This window comes from Mauremys mutica, chromosome 14 (assembly GCF_020497125.1).
Source record: "Mauremys mutica isolate MM-2020 ecotype Southern chromosome 14, ASM2049712v1, whole genome shotgun sequence".
Lineage (NCBI taxonomy): Eukaryota > Metazoa > Chordata > Testudines > Geoemydidae > Mauremys > Mauremys mutica.
The window spans coordinates 37,079,127-37,098,933 of record NC_059085.1 but is presented as its reverse complement, the minus strand read 5'-3'; the positions used below and the strand labels follow the sequence as shown (position 1 = coordinate 37,098,933).

At 44.4% G+C, this 19,807-nt stretch overlaps 1 protein-coding gene across 2 annotated transcripts in view; it reads right to left on the bottom strand.

Moving 5' to 3' along the window:
* CDH13 (cadherin 13) overlaps window positions 1-19,807 on the bottom strand; it is a 745,597-nt gene that overhangs the window by 688,360 nt on the left and 37,430 nt on the right. The window lies entirely within an intron of this gene.

Genomic DNA, 19,807 nt, shown 5'->3' with positions numbered 1-19,807 from the left:
GAATGTCCTTCTAAAAAATATTTTCCTCGAGCCTAGCCACATGATATAGCCTTGATGCAGGAATTACAAAGAGAAATTCTGAGACTTGTGTTATTTATTCATAGGTTTCAAGGACAGAAAGAACCATTATGATCATTTAAGCTGACTTCCTATGTACTGCAGGCCAGAGGATTTCACCCAATAATGTAGGAGACTGGATCATAATGATCCCTGCTGGCCTTAAAACCAGTGATTAATTCAGCACCCGATCCTGCAAGTGCTGACTGGCAGGTGTGGTGGAGTAGTCCTGCTGAGTTCAAAAACTGTTTGCAAATTGCTTACACAATTGGGCCCTTAGTGCCTAATCCTTCAAGGTGCTGAGCATTTCCTAAGAGCTAGTGAGCATGCTCAAATCAAGGGCTTGCAGCAACTCTCAAGCCTTGTGTGCATGGGAAACGGTATGCACTAGGTGGTAATTTAAAATCACTATATCTCACATACACACACACACACCCCATAAGTGTGACTTTCTTAGTTTAGTTCAGCATTTCTCAAATACGGCCACCAGAGGGTTTCCCTGGAGCCACCACAGCTTCCTGAGTGGTGATGGTGGGGGAGGAAGGCAATGCATTGGCCCCTCCCTCTTCCCTCCCAGTTCCTCATGGATACGCAGCCCTGCACGGCGCCTGGAGACAGGTGGGGCATCACGCTGCAGGAGTACCTGTGAGTTCTCTACCTGGAGGGAGGGGAGGCTATGAGGCTTGGGCCCTGGCTTTGCGGACCAGAGCTCCAGCCATGGGGCTCCAGGTGCCAACACCTGGCTCCTGCTGCAGGGTTTTGGGTGCTGAACCCCAGACCTGGCCACGTGGCCCCAGCCTTGGGCCATGGGGATTCAGTTCAGGCTCCAACCCCTGGCCACGTGGCACCAGGCTCCAATTCCCATCTCTGGCCATGCAGCACCGGCCCCGCACCTCAACCCTGCTGTTAGCCACTGGCCCCAGGCACCAACCCCCAGCCCCAGGCACCAACCCCCAGTCTTGGCTGCTGACCCTGGGCACCGACCTGTAGTCCCAGCCACATGGCCCCAGGCACACAACAGTGGGTGCTGGCCCTGGGTGTTGATCCCTGGCCCCAGGTGTGTGCCAATCCCCATCCCCAGGTGCACAGCAGCGGGTGCTGGCTTCGGCCTCATGGTGGCAGGCACTGACCTCAGATCTGGCCACGCAGCCCCAGGTTCCAGCACCCAGTTTCGGGCTCTGACTGCATGCCAGGTGGCACTGGCCCTGGGCTCCAACTCCCTTCCCCAGCCATGCAGCTCCTTCTCTGGCCACAGGCACTGACCCCCGGCCACGTGGCAGTGGGCGCCAACACCCAGCTCCAGCTGCAGGGCTCACCACACACCCTCCTCTCTCTTGACCCTACATCCATGTTCCCCTCCCCATCACCCCTGGACCCCACTGACTTCCTGGCCCTGTATCCACCCCTCCATTGCCCCATGCCCCCACTGCCTTCCCCGGCCCACATCCATCCCACCATGTCCCCCCACTGCTTCCGCCTCCTTCCCCTGCATCCAGGGCTTAATTTGTCCTGGGACTTGCTGAGAAAAGTGATATTAACAAACATGCAAGTATCACTTTTCACAGCCTTCCCAATATCTATTAAGCGTCCTGTGACAAGTGATTAATATGAAGGCACAAATATCACTTTTCACAGAAATATTTTTACTATTGAGTCTGCAAAAAACAAACAAACCCTACATAAATAAATTACAGTGATGTGTATATGTGCTATTTATTTGTTTTTCCTAAAGTTAATCAAGTATTTTAGGAAAAATGATCGGTCCCGCCACCAGCAAGAGTTGGTGGCCGCATTCTGAGGCCACCAAAAAATTTGTTGTGAGAACCCTGGTTTAGTTTATGTCACTTAGGAAGGGGTTTAAAGCTAAACTGGAAAAAGCCACTCTTCTCCTGGAATAAGAATGTTCACTTGGGGGATTATGCCTGTATAATTAAATTACAGTAGTATAATGGTAAACCTTCCCATGTAGACAAGGTCTTAGGAAGCACTTAGTACTTTCAGATTAGGCCTTTCATTTTTATTTGATCGGATTTTTACTAAATAATGCACTTCCAGGTCAAAACTGTCACTCTATTTGGAGACAAAAAAATACACTTCTCCCTACCAGTAATTAATGCATTTTGTCCCCTAACATGCTCCCTCCTTTTGCCTAGCCCCTATCCACTGTCTCCCACTTCGTTGCAGTCTCACTTCTGGTGGTTTGAGGCCTTCTCCTCTACAGTTCCTGCTTCTTGGCATTAGCCTGATCCCTTAAAGTATATTTTATAGGAAAGATACTATATAAAATCAAGGACCTTGATCCCTTGTCAAAGGGATTATTCACTATGCAGAATGGGCTCTGATACTCTTTGCAATACAAAAAAAATTCTGCTAGAATTTGTTAACATTAAGGGTCAGTCTTTACTCAGGTTTAGTAGCCCTTAAAGCCAGAAGCCCCAAGTAAGGAGCAGCATATAGTTATGTTGGCCCAGGAGCAGACAAAGAACCACTCTTACCCTTGTCCCCTTTTGCTCCAGGGAGGTAATAATCTGCACCAGTCACATGTCTGGCATAGAGTACTTCTGTGCAAAGGCTCTATCCCCACTCCTAGTTTTGATCCTGCACTTCCCTACCTATGTAAGAAGAGGAGTAGCAACCCTACAGAGGTTTTGGTCCCTCCCAGAAATACAGAGAGAAGAGTGAACAGTGGGGTTTTCGAGTGAGATGCTATTAAATGTGAATAAAGGTATCCGGCCTTAAATAAAGTATAACCATCTGCACTAAACTTGTGCAGCACTGGGGCTAAGTTGCACATATGTACAGCAGTCACAAGATTCTAATGCCCACAATGTTTTCAGCTCACATGCTTAATGGATAATGAAAAAACGTTCAGCCTTATTGATCTTCAGGCCATGGATAAGTGCTATAATATTTGAAGCACACCAAAAAAAGGATTTTTTGGTGTTACGTTATGATAACCTCTGCAAAGCGTTTTCCATTATTTGCCATGTTGGTGGGCTTTTCACCTTGAAATTGTTGACAGCAGAGCAGACTGCTATGTCTCGGCACTTTTTTAATCTCTACTCAAATATACATCTTGCTGTTTTTCACCCTGTCAAGTTAATCCCTCGAAAGTATCATAACATAGTAAGCAAGGTATAAAACTGTGGAGCTGCTCAGTATTGTGGGACAGAGCTCAAACGTGCCGTGCATCACGCTGAATGTTTTGTCTCACCGAAAATGGAAAAAGAATTCCTTTCGGTTTTTGGTTGTTTGTTTTACACAGAGAGCTGTATCAAGTATAAGATGACCTGAAATAGAAAAACGTTGCAAATGTAACGTGTTGCCTTTGCAATTCCTACGATCAAGTATATTTTTGCTGCATATTTCTGTCTCAGTTTCACAGCCTCTACTGGTTGAAATTTTAATTATAAAATGTATAAGGGTTTATTTAATGCTTCCACCCTTGTACTTCTTGTCACCTGTGTTCTGAAATGTTCATAACCCCCTTATTGTAAGAGAAATAAGATAAGAAAAAGCCTTTGAGAGTGTCTGCACATAAAACAGATTATATCACAGGACAATGATCAACTGTTCTGTTCCCATGAGCCTACATTTGAGAGATCAAAAGAAGCTTTAAGATTATGGTCTCTCCATGGGTCCATAGAGAGGAACAGATGAAGGTCACTCACTGTTTCATATGAGAAAAATACAGGACACTCATCTTAATTCATTCAAATCTCTCACACACACACACATGCACACACGCTTCATTGTCAAGACTTCCCTATTGCAAAGCAGTAAGATTTTTTTCCCCCTACAATTTGTGATGGGCATCCTACCCTTTGATATATCAGATTTCAAGGGCACTTAACACAACCCCTGTGGAAGAAAAGTAAAAGTAATTGTAAAGGTTGCCATGGCTACTGTTGCTCAACTATAAAATATGGGGAGAATTTGGGTAGGAAATTGGCAAAAAAAGGATGTTTTATTCAAAATATTTTAAATGCAAGCAAAGACACACAGGGACTGTTTATCTGATTGTCCATGGCTCATCACTACAGGCCACTTTATTTGTTCATTGTTTCAGTAAAGTTAGTCTAAGAAAAGGTGGAAACAGTTTATACCAAGATTTAGTCTATTCGTTCAGAAGTACGTGCATGGAAAGAATGAGCTTGAATCTAACAGATATCCTTTTCAACTCTTTTAAATTATTGCTAGCAATTGTGTGGGTCTTAGAATAACATACTGATTATAATTTCCAAGGCAGCTAATTCAGTCCTGAATGGATCTGGGAATCACACAATAGATGTTTCAGAAGATCCAGGCGTATCATCCTCCAAGTGTACATCTGCGGAAAGACCATCATAGGGGCAGGGAGGTAAATGTAACTTGAAAGGGGACTCCCAGGATAACTAAGAAGAGCAAGTATGACATGAGATACCTATTACTGTATGGGAGAATACTGTTATGGCAGGAGTCAGCAGATGGTGCTGTTACACATCCAATTTTGAGCAGTGTTTAGTCTTTGAAGAAGTGTTGTATTGTTGTTAGTTTTTATGATTCAAGCTTCTTTAGGTGAGCTGTAGACAAAAGCAAAAGAGTTGACTCTCTGCCTTAATCTCTCTAACAAGAGTCAATTCTAAAGGCCAAGCAGATTCCTGGGTATCAGTGTTTCAGTGGATTTTTCCTGGAAAAGAGGATTACGTGTTGCTGTTTGTGACTGTGATCGGCATGGCAATTTCCTGCAATATCCTTGAAAATTCTGACTGAATTAAGTTTAACTATCTTTGGAGTCCATTGTATTAAATGCAAAGGTTGCATACTATTGTGGGCCTGGATGCAGGGCCGGCTTTAGGAAGCGCGGGGCCCAATTCAAATAGTTTTCATGGGGCCCAGGCAGGGATGACTCACCTGGCGGCGCTCCGGGTCTTCCGCGGCACTGAAGGACCCACCGCCGAAATGCTGCCAAAGACCCGGAGTGAGTGAAGGACCCACCCCCGAAGTGCTGCTGAAGACCTGAAGCACCGCCAGGTGAGTAAAAATTTAAAAGGCGCCTAAGTTAGGCACTCTTCTTTAGGGTGCGGGACCCTCTTAGGCGCAGGCGTAGGGCCCGATTCGGGGGAATCGGCCTAAAGCCGGCCCTGCCTGGATGATCAAAGAATTATATTGAACAGTGTGGCAGATAAGAATGGTTTTGGGGACAATACATGTGAAGTGAATTTCCTGGGAAATACCTGGGGGGAGCTGAATACAACTCCCCTCTGCCCCTGCTATGCAAAAACACAGTCTTTTGAAGCTACAGCCTGAGAAGAGCACTTTTGCCACGTGAGGCCAAAATGCAAGGCCCGAGCTATATAAAGGAAAGACTAATCTATTTATGGTTGTGCAAGTTCTGAGCGGTTATCAATTTGTAACCATAGAAAAATCCTTTTGTGGGATTTGAAGGACTGACTCCTACCAGAGCCCTTGTTGGAGCTGGGGGTGATCTCTAGTAAGCTTATTAGCCCTGGACCCTGCACTGCCCTGGGCAGGAGGCTGGGGTGCCCAAGAGCAGCCCCTTGCTCATGCCCTGCTGGGGCAGGTGGAGGGTCTGGGGCTCCCCACAGCAGCTTGGGTTCCCTGGGTGGCTCTTACCATGGCCCAGACCCAACTTCCAGCTGTCCAGGGGGCAGGGTCTCAGGGGGAAGAGGAGGAGCAGGGGAAGGGCTATGGAGGGGGCAGGGCCTCATGCCCGCCCCCCCACACACACACACACTTCTAATGAGGTTCTGTTACTTCTGCATCAACCCATTTACTAGAATGGGGGTTGACCTGTTAGCTAGTCGAACTTAGAATTTTTTTCCATTTTCATGGGGTTGACCTGCCTCTTCAGGTAGTCTGGCTTGCTGGGAATATCACAGGGTAGGCAGGGAACTATGCAGCCTAGAAAAACCCAAGATCAGGAGGGAATACCACCTGGGTCTCGGCCCAAGAGAGATAACAGCTGGGAGCCAGAAGCCTAAAAGTGGGTGTCCTTGGTGGAGCATGAAAGGGGATACAGGTACAGCTGCCTTGAACTGTGCCAGTGACCATTTCTGTTCTAGGACTGGTGTACGTAGTTATACTATACTCCTTACACTAACTTAGATGCTGCCTCACTTCTCCAGTGGGAAACAGACTTGCAGGACTCCAACATCTGCTATCATTCATTGGAGAGGCAACAATACCTACCTGAAGACCTGTGGCAAATTCTCAGACATGCTATTCATAGACAGGAAAGAGAGAAAGAGGGTGTATTCATTAGAAATACAAAATTTTGCTTTTAACTGTAATTGAAGAGATGGGAGTCAACTAGAATAATATTTGCTGAGTTTAAGAAACAAGATATGTTGTACAGAGTGTCTCTTTTCTTTCAATCAGATTTTCTCTCTCCCCATTCTAAATAAATCTTGTGTTACAACCAGGTAGGTACAGACTCTTAGGGAATTTCACGCAGACTGCTCTAGAGAGGTGGAAAAAAATCATCAACCTCCAAGAATAGGAAAGGGAGTGAGTGTGGAACCCACCCCACTCTGGTTTCTCTGGCCTTAAAATTTAGGTCCACATAGCTATGACACTCAGGGTTGTGAAATGTCCACCCCCTGAGCACCGTAATTATGCTGACTTAACCCCTGATGTGGAGGCTGCTAGGTCAAGAGAAGAATGCTTCTATAATTGCTTGGGGAGGTGGTGTCCCTAAAGTGGTGAAAAACCCCTTCCATCACTTTGGGTGGCATCTATGCTATGGGGCTAAACCAGCATCACTACAGTGCTGCTATAATCCCCATAGCATAGACTGAGCCTCAGTCAAAAGGGCACAGACTAAGGCCTTCTCTCCACAAGGCTTCATGGGGTTCTCAAAGCAGGACTGTGACCAGAGAAAAGAACCACATTTATGAGGCATAAGGGGACAAAAGACAATAATCCACAATACTGTCTTGACCTACTATTTTGCAACAGCATATGGAACACAACTCACAGACCAAATTTCTCTTTTATCTGATTGACAAACAGTTTATGAGAAGAAAGCTTAAGCTTTTATTAGATGCACAAATAGTGTCCTGGAACTAACCTAGCACTCCTTAGAATCATAGAATATCAGGGTTGGAAGGGACCTCAGGAGGTCATCTAGTCCAACCCCCTGCTCAAAGCAGGACTAATCCTCAGACAGATTTTTGCCCCAGATCTGTAAATGGCTCCCTCAAGTGCTGAACTCACAACACTGGGTTTAGCAGGCCAATGCTCAAACCACTAAGCTATCCCTCCCCCTTAAATTCCTGTGTTTTAAAAATTATTTTCTGTTACGTTTAGGAAGTATGTTGGCATCTTCTTAAAGTGTGTCTCATGATTTGCTGTGCCCTCATCTTTTTGCCATATTCGTGCAGGGTCTGATCTACTGACTTCAGTGCATTTTGGATCAGACCGTTAAAAAGTAATAGTTTGTGAAACATATTTGTCTATGTTTAATTATTAGTCTAATTTAGAACAGTGTTTGGCAACCAATGAGTTTGGACAGCCATGGGGTGTCAAAAAAAGGCAACCATGTGGTCATGAGGTGTTGAAAATTGTATTACCATCTAAAGCAAAGAATCTTGCCCTCAACACCCTGCAAACCTTTACCCTTCAAGGGCCAGCATTCTCTGTCAACCGCTCAAAATACAAATATATATATTATTAGGCTTATCAGGTAAATTAGCTTTGTCTGCCTTGACAACTCAACACAAATCATGTAATTAAACCATTATAATAGACAACATATATTTTGGTTTTAATTCTTTAAACTTCCTTATTCACATATGCATGACTAGAGTAAATTAAATGACTCTATAAATGAGGTTGAAGTACCAGTTACTATACACAAAAGTCAGTGTTAGACCTACAATCCACTTGATTTCACTCAGTTTCCAGAAGCGCGTGCTATCAAATGAGTGACAGAAGCCAACAGTCTATTTTCTTTATGATTTATTCGTCTCTTGTTTTTCAAAGATCTATCATGTTTTGGGTATCCATTTCAGTTGCTATTGAAGAAACATTTGGGTTGTCTGCTCTTTATTATATTTGTATATTCACTTAAGCCGTCATACTGAACATGCCAAGACCAACAGGATTTCCTAAAATTCAATGTATCTTTATCACAGTAATAGATTTGAATTAATGTTCAGTTTATCACTTGCCCTCTGGTTTTGCAGAAGATTACTTGTGAGGATTAAGAGGCACCCTATATTGTATTCAAATAGAGTTGCTTTTGATATAAAGACTGAAAACAGCAAAAATCCTTGACTGACGGGGACCGTGACACTAGTAGACAATGATCTTATTACTAACCTGAACAGGTTGTGTAACAATGAAATGTAATACATAGTGAGAATGGAAAATTCAAGTTGAACATTTTCAAAACATGGTCTGTTCACACTGGATCTTGATCAACAAAGGGCCTGACCCAAAACCTATTGAAATCAATAGGATACGTTTCACTGGCTTCAATGAGCTATGGATGAGAACCTAGATTTTGGAACAGAGCAATGGTTCTTTTGGTCAAATGGTTATTTTCTCCATCTGAAACTGACAAGAGAACGCAAGAGAAATATGGAGCAAAAGAATCCAATAGAGCCTCTGCTAACATTTTTACTAGGGACGGTCAATGAATCCATCAAAGAATGAACATCAAAGTAAAAATGGAGTTAATCTCAGACTTGTGTACTCACATCACCACTACTGATGTTATGGGGAACATGGGCCACAAGAATAAAGTTTTATGTTAGCTTTTAACCCTTCCCCCACCCATCTTTTCTTAGAGTGTCACACGGCTGCCTATCACCAAAGTATCTGAGTGCCTTCCACATAAAATCAATATAAATAACCAAGTCCCTAGTAAACTTCATAGCATCTCTAGGAGTTCTCCCTTTTAGGGGTAAAAATTCTCCTCAGGGGAGGGGTTTTGACATTTTAGATTTTATTAATTTAAGGATGGGGTTGCTCACAAGTTTGGGGTTGTTTTTTATTTTGTTTTGGCAGTTTTTTTTTTAGCAGAAGGGGGTGTCAGTTTCCCCTCTCTGAAACATACTGGTACCTACTGGTTCACTTAAGATAGGAGAGAATGATGCATGCTTGGTCCAAGTTTTCTCTGATGCTTTTGGTGAGCCAAGTAGTACAAACACTTTTCCAAAGCAGCTAAGGTGAAGGAAGAGATTTCTCAGAAGTACATTAAAGCTTATTCCTATGCTGTATGAAACTCAGACTAGTTAATGCCACATTCTGTCTTTGCTATGCACCCCAGTGCATCTAAGCACCTGTTCACATTCGGGGAAAAAAAACAAAAAAATCTGGATTTAAACCCATTTTAACTTGAGCTTTATAGTTCTCCTTTGATTACTTGTTTTAGTTTTTTTGCTGAACTGTGTGAGCTGGTATGTTTATCTCTGTTGGCCATCAGAAGACAAGCTGAAACCACAAAGCTTGTTTCACTTAAACCTTAAGGTTAAATGAGCACCATGAACCTAGAAATAGAAGCTCAGGACTCCATTTAAGCCTACCATCATTTCTGTTTAAAGATAAAATAAAATAAAATATTCATGGCTGGTTTAGACAGATATAAAAATGTTGTTATCTTTCCAGTGTATGATCAAATATTTATGGTTCTACAAACTTCTTGTTGCACTGTCGGCTCCTTTTTGTGATATCAATCATGGAAGGTGAATCAGGCTATAGGATGAATATCAACAGAAATTAGAAGAAAAAACAAAAATTTGGGGGAGACAAATAAATCCAACTGTAGGCAGAAATTCATTTAAAAAGTCGTTTAAAGAACTTTTCCACCAAATAAATATTTCAGTTAAAACACACCTTCAACACCAAAGACCTACAATGTCTCCAACAACTGAATCTTTAAAAGTTATCTTGAAATAGAGGTGTTCTTCCTAGGGCAAGTTTTGTTCTAGTTGTACATTATGTGAATTTCTTTCATCTTGGTACAGTATAGATACTCTAACAGAACTCTTTAACTTCGGGTGTCTATGTTGGAGATGATTCTTGAGATCATTTTCTAATGGAAGCATGACTTGGAAAATTTCATCACAGAAGAATGTACTATTCTTGGCAAGATGTCATCCCGAATGACACCTTCCCATTGTTAGACCTCTGAAGGATTCCTTGGAAGAATTCATCAGCAGAGAAGATGAAGTTAGGGCATGGGAGAATTTCATGTGTTGAAGGGTCTTTAGAAGAGTTTCATACTGAGAAGAAAGCAGTAAAAGAAAAAATCTGCCACAATAACCCTCTTTCATTGCATTAAGCATCAAAGTTACAAAAAACAATCTCTACTTCTGTGTCACTGTATGTAGATATGGCAGACAGAGCAGAAACAGAGCGTAAAAGTAGCTCTATGTCTGTACAATATTAATGGGATGGACAGCAAAATATCCTCTTGCTCCTGCATTTGGTGAGGGGGTGATTTTGAAGCCTTCAATATCATTAAACTTTTCCCAGGGTTATTGTCTGGTTTGCGTTGCCCTGTTATTCCACTACCCTGCTGAGATGTTACAGTTTATGTGAAAAATGATAGCGTAAAAGGTTAGAACTAAGCTATGCAATGGAGAAAAAGTGCTACCATGACCTCACTGCAGCAGTTCCTATGGGTACAGATATATAGACAGAACTGGCAATATTCATTGTCCTCATTGTTCTGTATTTCCTACCCATTCTGGTCATTTCAGCTGCTTATGCTGAGATCTCTTTAGTTTATGCAGGGAAGTGTCAGTCTGCTAACTATATAAAGACCAAATTACAGATTGAATGTAGGTCCCAGTTGTAGACAATAAGGCTGCAACCCCGTCATAGGTTGCTGGTGTTCTGCAACAACATATCATCATGGAGAAAGAGGCCATTGATTGAAAAGGCAAAGGAAAACGGGTTATGATTATGTAGAGGGGCATTCTCATGACTAGGCAGGGCTCTGTGAGTCTCCCATTCCCTTTGGGCTCTATAACCGTTTTTCCCTTTGCTCTCTGTGGTTCTCCCTGTTGGACTCCCTTGACTTGTTCCCTGGTGAAGAGCCCTCATGGGAGAGAAGTGTCATTCATTTCAGGCAGTGGATTTTGTTGCACCAGTAAGCAGACCCCATTTGGCCCTTGTGTTTCAAATTCCCTGTATCCTCTAGCTGGGAGCTGGGAAGTTCATGATGTGATTTTTTTGGTTATCAGGAAAAATGGGTTTGCTTGACTGGGATTTTGTAACCCCTCCTCCCTTTATGATTACACACTACCAGCTCCAGCCTGCAGGGTTAAATTACAAAATACAAGGGTCACAATTCAGGGTCCCTAAATAAACTGATGATACAGGACCAGTTCTTTACCCTGGCCAAACTCCTGTGCTTGAGAGGTAAAAGGGGCGTAAGGAGTCACCTTATCCCCTACATGAGCTAACTGTTTCAAAGGCAGCGGCATGGGAGATTGGGGGACTATGTTTTTTGCTGCCCCAAGTACGGCAGTCAGGCAGCCTTCGGCAGCACAGTCTGCCGGTAACGTGGATTCTGCGGCGTTTCTGTGGATGATCTGCCGGTCCCGCACCTTCGCCACCTCCAAAGCCGCAGGACCGGCGGACCTCCCGCAGGCATGCCGCCGAAGGCTCCCTGACTGTCGCCCTCACAGCAACCGGCAGCGCTTGCTGCGCTGGTGCCTGGAGCCGCCCGTGTTGGGGGAGCAGCTGCCTGCATGGGGTCAGAGCCAAGACCAGCACAGCTGAGCTAGCTTGGAAGGGGAAGTAATCTATACCAGATACAAAGGCCTAGCCCTTACGACTTCCCCCTCACTCTCACAGCCACAATTCAATCCCAGTTCTGTACCCTAGGGCTACACAGCTACGTGCTGCTCCTTCCTGAGGGCAGATTGCAAGGCGCCAATCTGGCCCATAAAGATTAAAAACGTCCACCAGGGACAATCACTATCCATTGTCATGGTGAAAAGCATCACAAGCACGGAAATGAGTCAATTGACTATTATGTATTCGCCAACACTGACGGGCATCGTATCTATCTCAGCTTCATAAAGGTAGATCACACTCTGTTTATCTTATGCCTACTGAGTAGTGTTTGTGAAGGACACAGTTTGCTGGTAGTGCTGCCTAGTGGGTACAGGGTTGGGCCTCTGTTCTCCATGCCTCTACTCTTTCCCCCCAGCCACCTTCATGATTGCTGGCAGTCTCTCTTTTATTGGGGTTTGACTTAAATTCAGAGAGCTCTTGATAAATTGGAAAACTGGACTATAAAAGACAAAATGAAATTCAACAAAGACAAATGTAAGGTGCTACGCTTAGGGAAGAAAAACGAAATGCACAAATACAGCCTGGGGGATAACTGGCTTGGCAGCAGCACTGCTGAGAAAGATCTGGGAATTGTGGTGGATCAGAACCTCAACATGAGTCAGCAATGCAACGCTATTGCAAAAAAAGCAAATGCAATTGTAGGTTGCATTAACAGAGGCATAACATGCAAGTCCTGGGAAGTGATAGCACGGCTCTACTCAGCTCTGGTTACACCTCTGCTGGAGTCCTGTGTCCAATTTTGGTCATCAATGTATAGAAAGGATGTGGAGAAACTGGAAAGAATCCAGAGGCGAGCAACAAAGATGAAAAAAAGGGATGGCATGCAAGCTGTGTGAACAAAGGCTGAAGGAAGTCTGGTATGTTTAGTTTGGAAAAGGGAAGATTAAGGCAGGACATGATAGCATACTTCAAAGGCTGCCATAAAAAAGATGGAGAAAAGCTGTTCTTTTTTTTCCACAGAGGGCAGGACAAAAGGCAATGGGTTCAAACTACAGCATAGCAGATTTAGATTAAATCTCAGCAAAAACTTCCTAACTGTATGAATAGTAGGACAATGGAACAGACTGCCGAGGGAGGTCGTGGAAGGTCCTTCACTGGAGGTTTTCAGAAGGAGGCTGTCATCTGTCTTGGATAGTTTAGACATAACAAATCCTGCATCTTGGTTGGGGGTTAGACTAGATGATCCTTGTGGTCCCATCTAACCTTATAATTCTATGCCCCTCTGGTCAGCTTACCACTCAGTCTTCTCTCCCTTCCCTCCCCAGTATGATCGGGTTCCTAGGAAGATGAGATGTTCAACTACTGACCCCCAGGAGTGTCCAATCTCACTGGGGTTTCAAAGGTATTTATCTTTTCCCTCCTTCCCTCCGGGGGGAGTCTAGAAAGTGAGGGTTTTGTGCCCTTCTTAATGGGGGGGAGTGGATTGGTAGGGGAGGCCAGGCCTTCCCCCTCTACCAGGCTCTAGCCCAGGGCCCTATAAGGGTTACCAAATGCCATAAGGCTGCCTCCTGCTGCCACTTCCTACCATCCATTCTCTAGCAAAGTCTTGAAGTTTGTCAAGAAGTAGTTCGAGAAAAGGTACCAGCTGAAGCTTCAGCCCCTTTGACTCAGCAAGCAGGATCTTCCTCTCCAGGAGAAGGGTTCTGTGTCACCCTTTCTCAGGACAGGTCCCGCTCCCTGTCTTGTCAGCCCCTTTCTGAGCTGTCTGACGCCCTCTTAAATTCCACCTTCAGCTGGAGTACACACTGCAGTTGCAGCTGGGCAGGGTCGCCTGGGCCCAGCACTGCTGCTTAGAATCATAGAAGATTAGGGTTGGAAGAGACCTCAGGAGGTCACCTAGTCCAGCCCCCTGCTCAAAGCAGAACCAATCCCAACTAAATCATCCCAGCCAGGGCTTTGTCAAGCCAAGCCTTAAAAACCTCTAAGGAAGGAGATTCCACCACCTCCCTTGGTAACCCATTCCAGTTCTTCACCACCCTCCTAGTGAAATAGTGTTTCCTAATATCCCCCACTACAACTTGAGACCATTGCTCCTTGTTCTCATCTGCCACCACTGAGAACAGCTGAGCTCCATCCTCTTTGGAATCCCCTTTCAGGTAGTTGAAGGCTGCTATCAAATCCCCCCTCACTCTTCTCTTCTGCAGACTAAATAAGCCCAGTTCCCTCAGCATCTCCTCATATGTCATGTGCCCCAGCCCCTTAATCATTTTTGTTGCCCTCTGCTGGACTCTCTCCAATTTGTCCACATCCTTTCTGTAGTGGGGGGCCCAAAACTGGATGCAATACTCCAGATGTGGCCTCACCAGTGCCAAATAGAGGGGAATAATCACTTCCCTTGATCTCCTGTCAATGCTCCTACGAATGCAGACCAATATGCCATTAGTGTACCCTTGTTGCCAAGAAGGCTATCGACTCATATCCAGCTTTTCATCCACTGCAATCCCCAGGTCCTTTTCTTCAGAACTGCTGCTTAGCCAGTCGGTCCCCAGCCGGTAGCAGTGCATGAGATTCTTCCCTTGTCCTTGTTCAATCTCATCAGATTTCTTTTGGCCCAATTCTCCAATTTGTCTAGGTCACTTTGGACCCTATCCCTACCCTCCAGCGTATATACCTCTCCCCCCAGCTTAGTGTCATCTGCAAACTTGCTGAGGGTGCAATCCATCCCATCACCCAGATCATTACTAAAGATGTTGAACAAAACCAGCCCAGGACCGACCCCTGGACCACTCTGCTTGATACCGGCTGCCAACTAGACATTGAGCCCTACAATCTAGCCAGCTTTCTATCCACCTTATAGTCCATTCATCCAATCCATACTTTTTTGACTTGCTGGCAAGAATACTGTGGGAGACCATATCAAAAGCTTCGCTAAAGTCAAAATATATCTCCTTCGGATCTAGTGCAGGGTTTATACACCCCACCACGGTGCTATATTCATGGAATACAGGCAGAAATTTAGAATTAAAAAATGTATTCTCTTCTTGAAAGGTTGCAGTGTAACACTACTTTATTTCCTGGAATCTACAATTCTAACTCAGCAACAACCAATTACAGAGAAAGAGACACAAAGCAGGCTGCTCCCTAAGGTGGCGAAGCACAACTCAACTGCCGAAGAGCCAAATCACATGCTTCCTACAGAGCCTCCAAGCCTGCACCAAGGACCAGGAAACCCCTTGTAACTTAAAGTGATAGCTTGTCATTGTAACAGTTTTCTACACACCAGAAGTAGCACCTTAATACACAAATAATCCCACTGAAATCATTGTAGCTATTTGCATTGTATTTGTAATGCACCACTCAGCACCAGTAAGGGTGGCAGAACTATGCCTTTAATTAGCACAAGAAAACAGCATGTTCCAGACAGTTATTTAGTTTTTAGTTAGGCAATTGCAATGCTAAATGAAGATACTAAAATACAAACATAGAACCTAATATCTCCCTTTCCTTCCCCACAAGAAGCTTAGATTAATGCAAGAAGTTAAACAAAATTAATTTATAGTTAGTCCAGTGTGTCCAATGCATGGATGATATGATGCACACTTCAGTGACTTTAGATTCATGCACAAATTTCAAGAATATAAATAAAATTCAAGCAAGGAAATATTCCACCATCTGAGAACTAACTCCCAGTAATGTTAAAAGGTTTTCACCTGCTCTAACTCCAGAAAAGCTGGGAGAATGGAAAGAAATGAACAGCACACCATGAAAATGGAATTAGGAAAATTAGCTAAAGGGGAACCCCTCATTGCATAGGGTCTAAAAATCCTCAATACATATGAAATTTATAGGACTAATTCCCACTGGCACTAATTGAATTTACACTCTCTAACTCCCATTAGCATTAATAGGAGTCATCACCTTGCACTGACAGCAGAGTAGACCCTACAAAAGGAAGAGCAGGAAAGAAAAAAAAAAGAGAGAGAGAGAGACAGACAGACGGAGATGGCAGGAAGACAAATGAAAATCAATCCCAAGATCAAAGGCCTCTGTAGAGGAAAAGCACAGCATAGTAGAGTAAAAACAATAGGCAGTACCTATAGAAATTTGATATCTGCAAGCAAGACTCCCATTATTTTTTCAGTGAACTGTCAGTGGGTTTTAGGAAAACAGGTTGGGTAGGTGTGCGTATGAGAACTGATGGCATTTATAATTGGGAAATAATCTAAAAAACATGCCAGTCAGTCACTTTGTTTCAGCAGAGGAATCGAAACATGCAATACCTATTCCAATCCTGAAAAATCATCAGACAAGCAGCTTTATTATAAACAGAAATTCATAGCCTCAGCTCTCAGTTTAATGCCTGGTTAATTTTGCTAAGAGGATTATTGTTGTGTATTTGGCAAAATATCTTCCACAGTATGATTACAATAATGTATATACAATAACATATAATCTCTATTGTTAATATTTATAAAACATCATTAATGCACATAGCTCCATAAGCATATGAAATTTCTATCCTGCTCCAAAATGGAGCATATGCACTAGAAATAGTCCAAACTTACCAGTTTCCTGGTTTTCATAGAATCATAGAATCTCAGGGTTGGAAGGGACCTCAGGAGGTCATCTAGTCCAACCCCCTGCTCAAAGCAGGACCAAACCCAACTAAATCATCCCAGCCAGGGCTTTGTCAAGCCTGACCTTAAAAACCTCTAAGGAAGGAGATTCCACCACCTCCCTAGGTAACCCATTCCAGTTCTTCACCACCCTACTAGTGAAAAATTTTTTCCTAATGTCCAACCTAAACCTCTCCCTCTGCAACTTAAGACCATTATTCCTTGTTCTGTCATCTTCTACCACTGAGAACAGTCTAGATCCATCCTCTTTGGAACCCTCTTTCAGGTAGTTGAAAGCAGCTATCAAATCCCCCCTCATTCTTCTTTTCTGCAGGCTAAACAATCTCAGTTCCCTCAGCCTCTCCTCATAAGTCATGTGCTCCAGCCCCCTAATCATTTTTGTTGCCCTCCACTGGACTCTCTCCAATTTATCCACATCCTTCTTGTAGTGTGGGGCCCAAAACTGGACACAGTACTCCAAATGAGGCCTCACCAGTGCTGAATAGAGGGGAATGATCACGTCCCTTGATCTGCTGGAAATGCCCCTACTTATGCAACCCAAAATGCCATTAGCCTTCTTGGCAACAAGGGCACACTGTTGACTCATATTCAGCTTTTTGTCCACCGTAACCCCTAGGTCCTTTTCTGCAGAACTGCTGCCCAGCCATTCAGTCCCTAGTCTGTAGCCGTGCATGGGATTCTTCCGTCCTAAGTGCAGGACTCTGCACTTGTCCTTGTTGAACCTCATCATATTTCTTTTGGCCCAATCCTCTAATTTGTCTAGGTCCCTCTGTATCCTAGCCCTACCCTCCAGCGTATCAACCACTCCTCCCAGTTTAGTGTCATCTGCAAACTTGCTAAGGGTGCAGTCCATACCATCCTCCAGATCGTTAATGAAGATATCGAACAAAACCGGCCCTAGCACCTACCCTTGGGGCACTCCACTTGATACCGGCTGCCAACTAGACATGGAACCATTGATCGCTACCCGTTGAGCCCGACCATCTAGCCAGTTTTCTATCCACCTTACCATCCATTCATCCAGCCCATACTTCTTTAACTTGCTGGCAAGAATACTGTGGGAGACTGTATCAAAAGCTTTGCTAAAGTCCAGAAATAGCACAGCCACTGCTTTCCCCTCATCCACAGAGCCGGTTTTGTCTTTACTGTTAACATTATAAGGCTCAGCCTAAGTTTCCTCTGGAGCTTGGATGTTCCTGATCGCTTTTCCTTGCAGAACCACCTTATTCCCTGACCCTAATCCTATCTGCCTCAAAGAGACATTTAAACATAGTAAGACACAGCTGATTTGATACCTGAGCAAGTCAGGAAAAATAACTGCATCTTCATGTGGTATTCCAGTATGGTGACTCATCAGAAAATCTGTCATTCCAGTGTAAGGTCCTGTAACCTATACTACTTATTACAAGTGCTTTACAAAAAACAATTTCACAATACCTGTTGCAAGGGGCAAACAATCAAAAACAGTAAGCAAATACGCTGCAACAGGTTAGGCGCAGGAGGGTGTACAGACAGTATTGGTGAGGAGACCAGTGTAGGAAGTATTCAAGGAAGAAGTTGGTTTTCAGAAGATATTTGAATGTGGAGAGAGAAGGTGTTTGATGGGCAAGTCAAAGACTATTCCAGTTACCCGGGGCATTCTGCTGTGCACGGTAAACGGACACAAAGGGAGCAATCTAGAGGACAGGTAGAAGCCTAGAGGGCAAGAGAAAGAGCAGATGGTAGCGAGAGAGAAATTCAGCAAGATCTTGAAGGTGACTGGTAATATTACTGAATAAATATTTTGGCTAACGATTCCAGCCCATGTGAGCAGAGGGCCAGACTGTAACTTAAAGGCCCTGGTTGCACTGGAGGCAGGGTGAAGAGAGAGCTACACAGATTAAGAGACCCGAGATGGTCTGCATTTCCCCAGAGACAGTTTATCTGAGGTAATACCTATCTAGAAGAAAGGATGGCGTCATGATTGAAGCTCTGGCTTGGAACATAGGAAGTCTGTGGTGGCGGAGGGAATAGAACCTATGTGACCAGGGGCAAGTCATTGAGTCTCTGTGTGCCTCTCAGTTCCTCATTCACAAAATAGGGATATAATAATATTTGCCTACCTCACAGGCGGGGCGGCTCCAGGCACCAGCGCAGCAAGCACATGCCTGGGGCGGCAAGCCGCGGGGGGCAGCGTGCCGGTCGTCATGAGGGTGGCAGTCAGGGAGCCTTTGGCGGCGTTTCTGTGGGAGGTCTGCCGGTCCCGTGGTTTTGGCGGCAATTCAGCAGTGGGTACGCCGAAGGCGCGGGACTGGCAGATCACCCGCTGAACCGCTGCCAAATCCGTATGACCAGTGGACCTCCCACAGAAACGCCACCGAAGGCTGCCTGACTGCCATGCTTGGGGTGGCAAAAAACATAGAGCCGCCCCTGCTCACAGGGGTTCTGGGGAGGAGACAGGTACCACCAGGATGAAAGCAACCACCCAGTGAAATGTCATTAAACAGGATGCCCCTATGACCAACACAGTCATGGGACACACAAACATAATACCTACTTGAACAGAAGCTGGGCCTCTGAAAGTGTTCCGTGCATACCCCCACACTACCCTGGTGGTGCAGGGGGGAGGAGACAGAAGCATTGATTTCCCCCTCCCCTCTGCTCTTCTTGTCCACACTGGAGTGTCTAGCTAAGACCATGAGGTTAGTGCAGTTCCTGCACACACACCCCACACTCAGGTTGTGGCTGTGCAAGACTACCTCAACATCTCGTGTGGCCTGAAAATTATGCATCTCAGGAGCCTCATCAGACAAATCACTCCATCAAGACAATGTCTTTCAGAGACACTCATGCAGCATGCTGTCGGTGCACACAAACCGGAGTTCAGGCCAAATGCCCATTTGCGTGCACAATATGTTCAGCTTTCAGGTGTAGTAGATTTAATTCAACAGAGAAATGCAAGCAACCGAATGCACATTTACCTCTGGCCTCACTTAATGAAAATCTGGCCCACAGAAATCTCAGAGTGATAGCACAGCAGATGCACAGGGAGTCATTTATAAAAGCTGTAAACTAAATAGGGAAAAGTGTACTCTTGCATTGGCAAAAAGCAATTTTAAACCAAGACAATGTAAGGTGTCACAATAAATCATGCTGTGTACAGTTCACATATCTATTTCTCATCCGACAGAACATGCCCCGATGTCCTGCTCTGTCTCTTGTAAGGTCAGGGATAACCTTCTGAGCAGGACTGCGAAGATAGGCTTATGAGAGATTCAATAGCCTGCCTATAGTCACAGACAATTGCTCTATATGCTATTGGGTCACAACTTGAATAACCAAATATGTATTTTTATATTGCGACCAAATTAGACAGC